We start from the raw sequence: 12,077 nt of genomic DNA, 5'->3' as shown, positions 1-12,077 counted from the left end.
ACAAGAATTAAAATTTCAAGAAATTTTCTCAAAGACATAAAACATTAACAAAATTTTCTTTGGAAATAAAATTTAAGCACAAATGTATTTTAATACTAACCTTATTTTTACATACATTTCCCATAACTTGTTTAAACCAAATTTCGATTTTTTCAGATGTGCATCCTGTTAATGAACTTTACCAGTTGTAAATGTTAATTAAAGCATCTTGAAAATAATTTCTACTAAAGTTTTAAAGGTAAGTTTACAAACTCCTTGATAACGATAATTTTTCATAAAATTTTTTATTTTATATTGGGTTGCCCAAAAAGTAATTGCGGATTTTTCATATAGTCGGCGTTGACAAATTTTTTCACAGCTTGTGACTCTGTAATTGCATTCTTTCTTCTGTCAGTTATCAGCTGTTACTTTTAGCTTGCTTTAAAAAAAAGCATAAAAAAGTATATTTGATTAAAGTTCATTCTAAGTTTTATTAAAAATGCTTTCTTTTAAAAAATCCGCAATTACTTTTTGGGCAACCCAATATATTTTTTTAAGTTAAGTAAACCGATTTTAAAAGATAGTCATTTTTAATGTAGTTTAGGTCGAAAAGGAGAACACGGTCTATAAAGTCTCTCATTATTTCTGTCCATATAGCTGTAAAAACTCCTACTTTTGGGGGAATTTGGTTTTTAGTTGAGTTTATTTTTCTTTTAACTCCTACAGATGGCGCTGTTGCATTTTTCAAAGTCATTCTGTTGTTATATTTGAGGTTTTGATTCAATTTTATCCATATTTTTGTATGGATAAACTAGACTTATTGCTATGATAGTGCGCCTTTACTCACCAGTAGATGTCGTAGCAGATGTATTGTAGAAATATTAAAGCATTGTATCCCAAATGCCAAAAACTTTTCAAATATGTCATGTTCCTTTAAATGTAAAATATGACGAAGCATTTTTTCAAACACCCCCTTTAAAAAAAAACTCTAAAAACAGCAATTCTTGCTTTTTTCACTAAGATTTCCCTTTGGAAACTTTTTGCTGATATCTGCTCCTTTTTTTAATCTAAATGCTCGTTTTTCAAGATGAGCTCTGGTTGATTATCCTTACCATGAATACAGATTTATTTGGTGTATTCCGTTGGAAAACAGTTTTCAACCTTCAATGATTTATCGACAGTGTTCTTTTTTTTAATTTTTGCAAAATACCAACACACCATTAAAATTAATTACAGACCAGGCCTATAATATCTTCTCATTGATTTTTTTGTATGTGCCAAATAACAAAAATTCCCATAAATCCTTTGGCAATCGCAGAATCAGAGAAAATAACCACCTTTGCGGCATAATCATTAAGGAAAATTATTGATTACAATTTTGCAAATATATCGATAACAATTAAAATACAAAAAACCTCCTTTAATATACAATGTCTGCTGTTTTGGTCGCTCATGTTTCGTATGTGTGTCGCCTGTCCAGAATAAGACTATCAGGATTTAAATCACACACACTCGACAGATCAACGACGACTATGGAGCAAAGATGTTACAATGGAAATACCAAAGGGACACCCATTGCCATTACCCTTTTAGTTATTGGGTCTTTCTCCATCTCTTGAACAACAACAATAATGGCATGGTGATATTTTAACATTTTTTGTGTAGGCCGAGTTGAAAATACACATTTTCTTATATACGAGTATATCCCCTTCCACGCTGTGTGCCTGGTGATTGGCGTCCAATACAAAGAGTGGCTGCAGCAGCAGCATCATCAATCGCAACAGACCTCTGGATTAGGGTATGTGGGTAAAAATAACGTACGTGGCCATTCTAAAGATGGTAATGAAGTCAAGTTGAGACTGTGTAGTTATGGCTATGCTTATAAGGAGAGATTGTAGTGTTTTTTTTTCTTTATATGCATAAACGCATAACGCCTCCTTTTTGCGCTAAACTTTAATAACAATACTGTAAAGCTGCCACAGACTGAATGCTTGGCTAGCTGCCTGGCTATCCTAGCATTGGGTAGAGGCAGTCAAATTTTAGATTTTCCCTGCGATTTTGTTGTGAATCTATACTATTGGCAAGGCAAGGCCTTTTATAGGAAAATTATAGGCGCAGTGTGTGTTATTGTTCACGTAGTATATACTACATAGGTAGTGTTGCGCCATCATGTACTTCCTCGTATATTGTAAATTCTAAAGAATTTTAAATTATATGCGTTTTATCTTTTTGCCATAAATCGTGGAGTTTCATTGATTTTCACAGCCTAACTTGGTCGCCTTTGTGGGCTCTTGAAGATACGTAGACATACAAAAGTGTACCAGTTCAATAGATTGTTATAGTTTTGTTGTAGTGATATTATACCCACCACCAAAGGAAGGGGGTATACTAATCTAGTCATTCTGTTTGTAACACCTCGAAATATTGATCTCGGACCCCATAAGGTATATATATATTCTTGATCGTCTCGACATTCTGAGTCGAAATTGCCGTGTCCGTCATAATCACGATAGCGGTTCAACGCGTAAAGTTAGCTGCTTGAAATTTTGCCCAGATACTTAATATTGATGTAGGTCGTTGAGGATTGCAAATAAGCCACATCGGTTCAGATTTGTATAGCTCCTATATAACCCGATCTTCTGATTTGACTTCTTGAGGCCCTGGAAGCTGAAATTTTCAAACTATTACGCTAAAATTTTGCATGTGGTGTTCTGTTATGTCTTCCGACAACAGTATCAAGAACGGTGCAAATCGGTCAAGAACCTGATATAGCACCCATATAATCTGATCTCCCGATTTGACTCCTTGAGCCCCTAGAAGTCTTAATTTTCATCCGATTTGGCTGAAGTTTACACATAGCCTTCTGTTATGAATTCCAACAATTATGACCAGTAATGTCCAAATCTGTGTATAACCTGATATAGCTCCCATATAAACCGATCTACCGATTTTACTTCTTGAGCCCCGAAAAGCCTCAGTTTTCATCCGTTTTGGCTAAAACGTGGCGCATAGTTTTCTGTTACGACTTCCAACAACTGTGCCAAGTACGGTTTAAATCAGTTTTTAACCTGATATAGCTCCCATATAAACCGATCTGCCGATTTGACTTCTTGAGCCCTTAAAAGCCGCAATTATAAGACGATTTGGCTGAAATATGGCTCATAGTTTTCTGTTATGACTCTCAACAACAGTGCTAAGTACGGTCCAAATCGGTCAAGAACATTATATAGCTCCCATATTAACCGATCTCCCGATTTGACATCTTGAGTCCTTACAAGTCGCGATTTTTATCCGATTTGGGTGAAATTTTGCATATAGTGGTTTATTATGACTCTCAACAACTGTGCCAAGTACAGTCCAAATCGGTGTATAACCAGATATAGCTACCAAATTTTAGCAGAATCCATGGTGGTGGGTTCCCAAGATTCGGTCCGGCCGAAAAAAATTAGTTACAAATCCTTAACAAAGAACTATCAAAAGGATGAAAGACAAACAGCTTTACAAGGCTGTATATCCTACTATCTTTAAATGTGGTTGTAGAGACACTGATGCTGCGAAACCTGGTCCTATGATTTACTGTGGCTGAGAGTAATTGACAAATGTCATGACATTCTCTCCTGAATCATTCGAGATTTTTGAACAAAACATTTGAAACAGCTGTTTCGCTCGAATGTCTAATGTCTCAATTTATCCCCCGACTCATAATGGATAACACATTCAGAGGTGCTGTTTACATTTTTCAGGAGGAAAACTCTGAAATGACAATAAAACTACCCGTCCCGAAGGGAAAGGGAAATAAAACTACCTGGCAAGAAACAAGAAAAAGGGGTAACAAAACTACCTGTTCTCAAGGGAAAGACTAACAAAACTAGGAAAGGGTAGTTAAACTACACTCGCTCAAAGAAAGGGTAATGAAGTTGCCTGTCCTCAAGAGAAAGGGTAATAAAACTACCTGTTCTCAAGAAAAAGGACTATACAATTTCCCTGATGAAACAACCCTTCCACAGGGGATAGGGTAATAAAACAACCCTCCCTTAAGGGAAAAGGTAATAAAAGCAGCCGTCTTAATGGAAAAGGAATAATATAAGTACCCTTCCTCATAAGAAAGGGTAATAAAACTACTCTTCCTCAAGGGAAAGGCTAATAAAATTACTATTCCTTAAGATAACGGGTATGAAAACTACCTTTCTGAACGAGACCCATAATCAACGGAAAGGGTAATAAAACTAGCTTTCTTTTGGGAAAAGGGTAATAAAACTACCCTTGTCCAAGGGAAAGGGTGATAACAGGGTGATAACTACCCTTCCTTATCAGAAATTGTAATAAAGCAACCCTTTCTCATGAGAAAGGGTAAAAAACTACAATTCCTCATGAGAAAGGGTATTAAAACTACCCAACCTCATGAGAAAGGCTAATAAAACTACCCTTCCTCATGAGAAAAGGCAATAAAACTACTCCTCCTCAAGGAAAAGGGTAATAAAATTATCATTCCTAAGGGAAAGGTTAATAAAACTACCCTCCTCAAGTGAAAGGGTTTTAAAACTACCCTTCCTCAAGGGAAGGAGGAAACACGGGACAAAGGATTAAAAATACCATCCCTCAAGGGAAAAGGGTACTAAAAGTACCCTTCCTCAAGCGAAAGGGTGAAAAAGTTTCCTTCCTCAAGGGAAAAGGCTACTAAAAGTTTTCTTCCTTAATGGAAAGGGTAATAAAAGTTATGTTCTCAAGGTTAAAGGTAATAAAAGTACCCTGCCTCAAGGAAAGAGGTAATAAAATTACCCTTCCTTAAGGAAAGTGGTAATTAAACTACCCTTTCTTAAGGAAAGTGGTAATAAAACTACTCTATATCCAAGGAAAAGGGTAATAAAACTACACTCCTCATGAAAATATGTAATATAACTACCTTTCCTCGTGAGGAAGGGTTTTGAAAATAGTCTTCCTCAAGGTAAGCTACAATATAATAAAAAATAGTCTTCCTCAAAGTAAAGTGTAATAAAACTTGACTTCCCCATGGTAAAGGGTAATAAAACTTACCTTTCGCAAGTTAAAGGGTAATAAAGTAAGGTATAAAGTAAGGGTAATAAAGTAAAGGTAATAAAAGGGTAATCTTTCCCCAATGTAAAGAGTAATAAAACAAACCTTTCCCACGGGAAGGGGTAGTAAAACTAGCCTTCCCCAAGGTAACCCATACTCAAGAGTAAATAAAGAAGGTAATTACACTACCGTTACCCAAGGTGAAGGGTAATAAAACTACCCTTGCCCAAGGAAGAGGGTAATTACACTACCCTTCCCCAAGGAAGAGGGTAATTACACTACCCTTTCCCAAGGTAAAGGATAATTTAACTATATTTCCTAAGGAGAAAGGGTAATAGGACCACCCTATTCCAGGAGAGAGGGTAATAAAACTTTCGTTTCCCAGTAGAAAGGGTAATAAAGCTACCCTCACTCAAGAAAAAAAGAAAATAAATCTACACTTCACCCAAAGAAATGGTATTGTAATTACTCTTTGTTTAGGGAAGGGTGGAGTTTTTACCCTTTCCCCCTAGTGAAGTTTATGACTCATATTGAAGTATCAGTAAAGTGGCTATGCTGATAATCGTTAACCCCATGATAAGCCTTGCGAGTTTTTTAAAGACTTTAGGTCCTTCTTTTCTAAGCTCTCTAAGCATTTAAGGTCTCTATTGAAATATGAAAATCCTATTGATTTAAAAAAAAATTGATTTTTTTACATTTTTAACACGGGTCTTCTATCTTTTTGTCAAAATGTCACGTCTTATCATTTGGTGGTGGCGTCATCGTCTCCTTGTTCCATAGATATTGAACATTTACTATTGTTGTCGTTTTTCTTTTATTTTTTGCACCATTGGCTGTTGACTTGAGTTGCAAATGGCACGCGGCAAACAATGTTCAAGATCATTGCCATTTTTGGTGATTATTGTTGCGCGAGGCTGAAGCAAAAATAATACAACAAAGCTAAACCAAAACCACCAGCGGCATTACGGAGAAGTGGTAAAGATGGGGAAGAGGTGAAGAGGAGTAGGTGTAGTACAAAGAGCAAAGTGGCCAGAGTGTGTGTTGTAGCTTATGTTGGAAAACTTGTTCCAACAGAGCAGATGAGGTGGCAGCCAGTAGTTGTAATGTTGTCGGTCTATTCTACTACTACCAAACTACCAGTTGTTGCTGTGTTTTGTTGGCTGTCTGTCTGTTGTGGTTGTTGATATTTTTGTGGTAAACAACAAGTGTTGCTGGTGGTTTATTAAAATAATCCCAAGTCAAAGCCAGGCCTTAACCGCAACAACAATAGTTTCAATGTTTGTTTGTTTGGGAAAAATCATAGCTTCCAGGCGTGTTTAGCAGAGCGATACTTAGATAAGCTGCCCCCCAAAAATACAACAACGACGTCAACTACCAATTTAACACTATTTCGAATAGCTAGAAGCCCCTTAACAACCTCTGGGCTTTTTTTTGGGGGGGGGGGGGGGGGCAGAGAAGGAAGGAAAACAATATTTCGGTCAAAAATTTGTTCAAATTGGCCACAAATACTAATGACTGTAGGCGCAAATTTAAGTTTTGATTCTCTTTGTTAGTGAGAATGAGAAGGGGCGGTGGGTAAATTGTAGCAAATGTTGAATAAGTGGCTGATCATAAACATGTTTCTAACATTTTGTGGGTGCTCGATTTTGTTGTTGTTTTTTTTTGCGATTTCATGTGAATGAGGGAACTTTGGCATTGCTTTTGTGTGGTTTCCTTTGCAAAATGTATGATTCATTCGCTTCTGTGGCTGCAATGTGGGGGTTTCGTTGCATTAGCTTTTGGGATATTCATATATGCTGGCTGCTGCATTGCCGGCAATGCTATTTTATTGGCAATGTGTCAAACGTCTTCAATGTCATCAAATAAAGAGAGCTTCAGCAGTGAAAAAAATATAGCTGGCATACAAAAAAGGCTATTTGAGGAAATTTTGGAATTTAAAATTTTTTATTTAAATTATAAATACAAAAAAATATATAGTTTTTTGATCAATTTTTGAAACGAAGTAGATACATTAGAAATTTTTTCCAATTTTTTTCACTCAAATAAATTTTAGTTGTCTTGTTTTGCTTTTTATCTTAATCGCTTAATATTATTACAGTATTTCTTTACGAATACATTATTTTAAGAAAATTATTCTGGGAAACTTAATTTTTATACCATTTTAAAAAAATGTTACTTAGGCTATTTTGCTGTCACCAACCACCAACTCTCAATTGATATCCTTCTATAATGCAAATCGTGCAATAATATACATAGCAGGAAGGATCTTCATATGTAAAGCCTACAAGGCTTATAGATGCTGGGTACTTTGAAGAAGAGCGATAGATATCAACTAGGAAAGATTTTTGAGATATGGCGAGGCCAATGGCACACGCGTGGAAACCAAGCTGTCCTTCAGATCCTGAATCCATACTTGGTAGAATAAGGATCTATAATCCCAATCTTTCAACTACCGACTGGATAGTTAGGATAAGGCTGATGGCAAGCGGAAACCTGCAGTATTCGTACTAAACTTCGTCTGTCTCACATAGATCAACAAGTCTGAAGGCATTGGGTCCTACGGATTCAACAAGTTTAAGCATTGGGGGAGTCAGGAGACAACTCAGTAGTAGTTGTTGTTGAAGGATTGTCTAAGGAGCTCTCAGCCACATCTCTTAAGTCTGGCGGATTGCAGGAGACTGAAAATCTAGCTGCCACGAACAAATGAGGAGAGGAAGACGTTGAGATGGGACCCAAAAATCTCTATGTGGGTAGTTCATTCGGTTGGATTGGATCTTGGATCAAAGCGTGCGACAGCGGAGAAGGACGGAGCTCAAAGGGTACTTCGAGGTGCAAAATCTGCAGCTGAAGGAGCATCTAAAGAGGAATCGTCCATACCGTAAGTGTCCATTTTTTTGAGGAAGAGTGAACGCAATGCTTTCTCAACTGCCCCTGGATACGCAAGGAAACTCATTATGACAAGATCAGACGAATCTTGTGAGAATGAAATCTTGTGAGACGAGTGATGGAATCCTGACTATGGTCCGGATTCCTGGCAGTGGTGCGGAATCCTGACTATGGTCCGGTTTCTACAGATAAATTTCCATCGTTGTAAGGCCTCGTCGGCGGCACTAAAGTTCCTCCTGATGGCAGGGGGTCTTGACATGGTTCTTATCCAGGAACCATGGGTATGTGGGAAATGGTGGGCACATTTTGCTTTTTTCTCGTAACTCACTGTCGGCTATGAATTCGAGATAAAAATACTCCCAAATACTACAATAAATGGTGGTTGTTTTTCAAAATTATCTACTCAACAGCAACTTGTTGGTTTTACTCTATCACCAGTGTCTCGCTCTTCAGTAGTCTTGAGTAAAAAGTATATACATTCTTGAGACTCGTAAAACTATAAGACAAACCAGCTAAGTCTGTCCATCTGGCTGCCTGTCTGTCTGTCCATCCGTCTGTTGAAATTACGTTATGCCTTAAAATTAAGGTATTGAGCTGAAACTTTGCCTAGATTATTTTTTTGTCCATAAGTTGAAAGATGGGCTTTATCGGACCAAAGCTTGATATAGCCCCATATAGACCGATCTCCCGATTTAGGGTCTTAGGCTCATACAAGCTGTATTTCGATATTGCTGCTATAAGTTCAGAATCGTGTATTCACCGGATTTTTATGAAATGATTTTTGTATATACCCAAGGTAGTGGATATTCGGCCCGGCCAAGCTTAATGCCTTTTTACTTGTTTTGTTTTCGTTTGTTCAAAGATATTTCTGAGAATCTTCATTTTTATTTCAATTTGAATTCATTTAATTTTTTTTTCAACATAAAGAGTCCCACTCCCACAATCCCCAACCAAAGAAATAAACAACCACTCATGAGTGCCAATGCGAAAATCAAATTCCTCCTTTACTTTGATATCTTATTTAGGGAAGAAAAAAAAACGAGGTCGTTTTGTAAGACCACCTCTTTGTCGCTGTACCAGAGTTTAGAGTTTCATTAAAAACCCTTTTTGTCTCGAGCACTACTACAAAGCTTGGGCTGTTCTCGCATTTGCAAAAGGCTATGGTTTATTGTAAAGATTTCGTGCGATAACCTACTCTGGACAGAGGAAAAAAAGAAAAACACAACAGAAGTAAACATAACAAAAACAAACCTTTTCAGATTCATTTGTTGGCCACCCATCAAAAGGGTAGGGCTATCTAAGGCACGTAGTAAGGTAAATTAAAAAAAACTAGTAAGACTGCTTAATTTCTTACAAAATTTCTCATGAACATTCCATTAAGGAACAGTCGATACTTCTCTCATATCAATGAGTGCAGTTCGATTAAAGTTTAGCTCAATGACAAGGGGCTTCCATTTTAATGGCGAGTCCAAACAGTGTGTCGCATAGCGACACCACTTGGTACAGAAGTTTTAACATGGCAGGATACCTCACAAATGTAGCCAGCATTAGTGAGGAAATAACCACCGCAGATTTTTATACCCTCCACTGTAGGATGGGGTACATTAATTTCGTCATTCGGTTTTGTCATTCTCATTTAATGTCGATCTAGCCATGTCCGTCCGTCCGTCTGTCTGTCTGTCGAAAGCACGCTAACTTTTCAAGGAGTAAAGCTATCCACTTGAAATTTTGCACAAAATCCTCTTATAGGTGTAGGCCAGTTGGGATTGTAAATGGGCCATATCGGTCCATGTTTTGATATAGCTGCCATATAAACCGATCTTGGATATTGAGCCACTACAGGGCGCAATTTTTATCTGATTTGGCTGAAATTTTGCATGAGCTGTTTTGTTATAATTGCCAACAACTGTGCTAAGTATGGTTAAAATCGGTTCATAATCATATAGAGCTGTCATGTAAACCGATCTGGGGTCTTGACTTTTTGAGCAATTCCTATCCGATATGACTGAAATTTTGCACGACGTGTTTCTTCATGACTTCCAACAACTGTGCCAAGTATGGTTAAAATCGGAACATAGCCAGATATAGCTGCCATATAAACCGATCTTGAATCTTGGCTTCTTGAGCCACTAGAGCACGCAATTCTTAACCGATTTGGCTGATATTTGGCATGAGATGTTTTTTTTATGATTTTTAACAACTGTGCCAAGTATGGGTGAAATCGGTGCATAACCTGATATAGCTGTCATATAAACCGATCTGGGGTCTTGACTTCTTGAGCCTTTAGAGGGCGCAAATTCCATCCGATTTTGTTGGAATTTTACATGACGTGTTTCGTTATGACTTTCAACCACTGAGCAAAGTATGGTTTAAATTGGTCCATAACCAGATATAGCTGCCATATAAACCGATCTGGGATCTTAACTTCTTGAGCCTCTATAGGGCGGAATTACTATCTGATTTGAGTGAAATTGTGTACAACGGCTTCTCCCATGACCTTCAACATACGCGTCAAATATGGTCTGAATCGGTCTAGAGCCGAATACAGCTCCCTTATAAAACGATCTCCCTATTTTACTTTTTGTGCCACTAAACGGCGCAATTCTTATTCGATTTGCCTGAAAGTTTACACAATGACTTCTACTATGGTCTTCAACATTCATTCCATTATGGTCCGAATCGAACCATAACTTGATATAGTTCCAATAGCATAGCAATTATTTTCTTTTATCCTTTCCTTTCATTGGTTTGCCTAAAAAGAGACACCGGGAAAAGAACTCGACAAATGCGATCCATGGTGGAGGGTATATAAGATTCGGCAAGGCCGAACTTAGCACGCTTTTACTTGTTTTTATGTTCACGCCCTGATTTGAACTCTGGCGTTCGACGTTATAGGCGGATAAGCTAACCTCTGCTCCTCGGTTTTGGCAGCAATATCAGATTGTAAAGCGATTTGGACAGAACTTAAATTAGTATATGGATGTTCTTAGGGAAATCAATAATCAGACAATTATTGCGTCATAGGCGGGCATGCTAATCGCCTATGAGCAATGTAAGGTTGTAAACCGATTTGGACAGCACTCAAAAGAGTAGATGGATGTCCTTAGAGAAATCAATAATCCTATAATTATTGCACCCTTTAGTTGCTCATGAAGTCAAATAAGGGGATCGATTTATATGAGAGCTATATCCATCCACCACTCAGCCATAATCCTAAACGTTCTTGATCATAAAGAAATTTAAATCCGAATTTTAAGTGAATAACTCTATTGTTCGGAAGATATCAATGATATTAATAGACAGAAGGACAGACATTGCCAGATCTGCTTAAAATGTAATGGAGACCAAGAAAAAATTACTTTATATGGTCTTACACCAATATTTCTAGATATATGTTAGAGGAGCCCACCGTAGCGCATAGGTTAGCATGTCCGCCTATGACGCTAAACGCCTGGGTTCGTATCCTGGCGAAACCATCAGAAAATTTTTTCAGCGGTGGTTTTCCCCTCCTAAAGCTGGCAACAGAAGTTTGCCCCTGTTCCTTACTGGCAAAATTTGCATTTGCATGTTAGAGGATTTTAAAACTAAAATTAGCCTTCCTCCAAAAAATAGTGGGCCCCATATTGCCCATCTCTGTATTTTAAATGAACCCAATAAAGTAAATAAGGTCTACGTTTCACAACCTTTATGACCACCACCACCACTCAGCCATAATCCACTTGGGCCACCACCAACCATCACCACACCAACTCTAGCCATTCCCTGAGTTGTCCTGGTCATCTACTGCTTGCCTTTTAGGCATTCTGCCACTTCTCGCCACACACCGGGAAAAATAAGTTGCTTAACACAAAGAAATGCATGCACATGCGCTTGTAGTTTTAGGATTGTTTTTTTTTTTTCTTCATTTCGTTGCAGCGATTTGTTTTTGTTGCATTTGCTCTTTTGAATTTTGCAAATGCTGTTGTTCTTGTTACTGTTGTTGTTATTGGTTTTTTCCAGCGCAAACATGCGATACTCGCAAAAAATGTCTGTAAACAAACAAGTTCAATTACCAGGGAGTCTCTTTTGTTTGTTCGTTTGTAATTTTTCGGTCGCATTTGGTATGTGAACCTAACATTCAAAACATTCCGTGGACTGGTTGTACATGGATATGTCCGTGCCTGTGTGTGGACTACAAC

The 12,077-nt window shown here is 37.6% G+C and overlaps 1 protein-coding gene across 4 annotated transcripts in view; it reads left to right on the top strand.

The window, feature by feature from the left end:
• LOC106081410 (interference hedgehog) overlaps positions 1-12,077 on the top strand; it is a 218,317-nt gene that overhangs the window by 152,353 nt on the left and 53,887 nt on the right. For all 4 annotated transcript variants that reach the window (XM_059366286.1, XM_059366285.1, XM_059366287.1 and 1 more), the window contains one exon: positions 157-238. The gene's annotated coding sequence lies outside the window, so the exon portion shown is untranslated. The remainder of the gene's footprint in view (positions 1-156; positions 239-12,077) is intronic.

The sequence above is a fragment of the Stomoxys calcitrans genome, chromosome 4 (genome assembly GCF_963082655.1).
Source record: "Stomoxys calcitrans chromosome 4, idStoCalc2.1, whole genome shotgun sequence".
Lineage (NCBI taxonomy): Eukaryota > Metazoa > Arthropoda > Insecta > Diptera > Muscidae > Stomoxys > Stomoxys calcitrans.
This window is presented reverse-complemented; position numbering and strand designations above follow the sequence as displayed.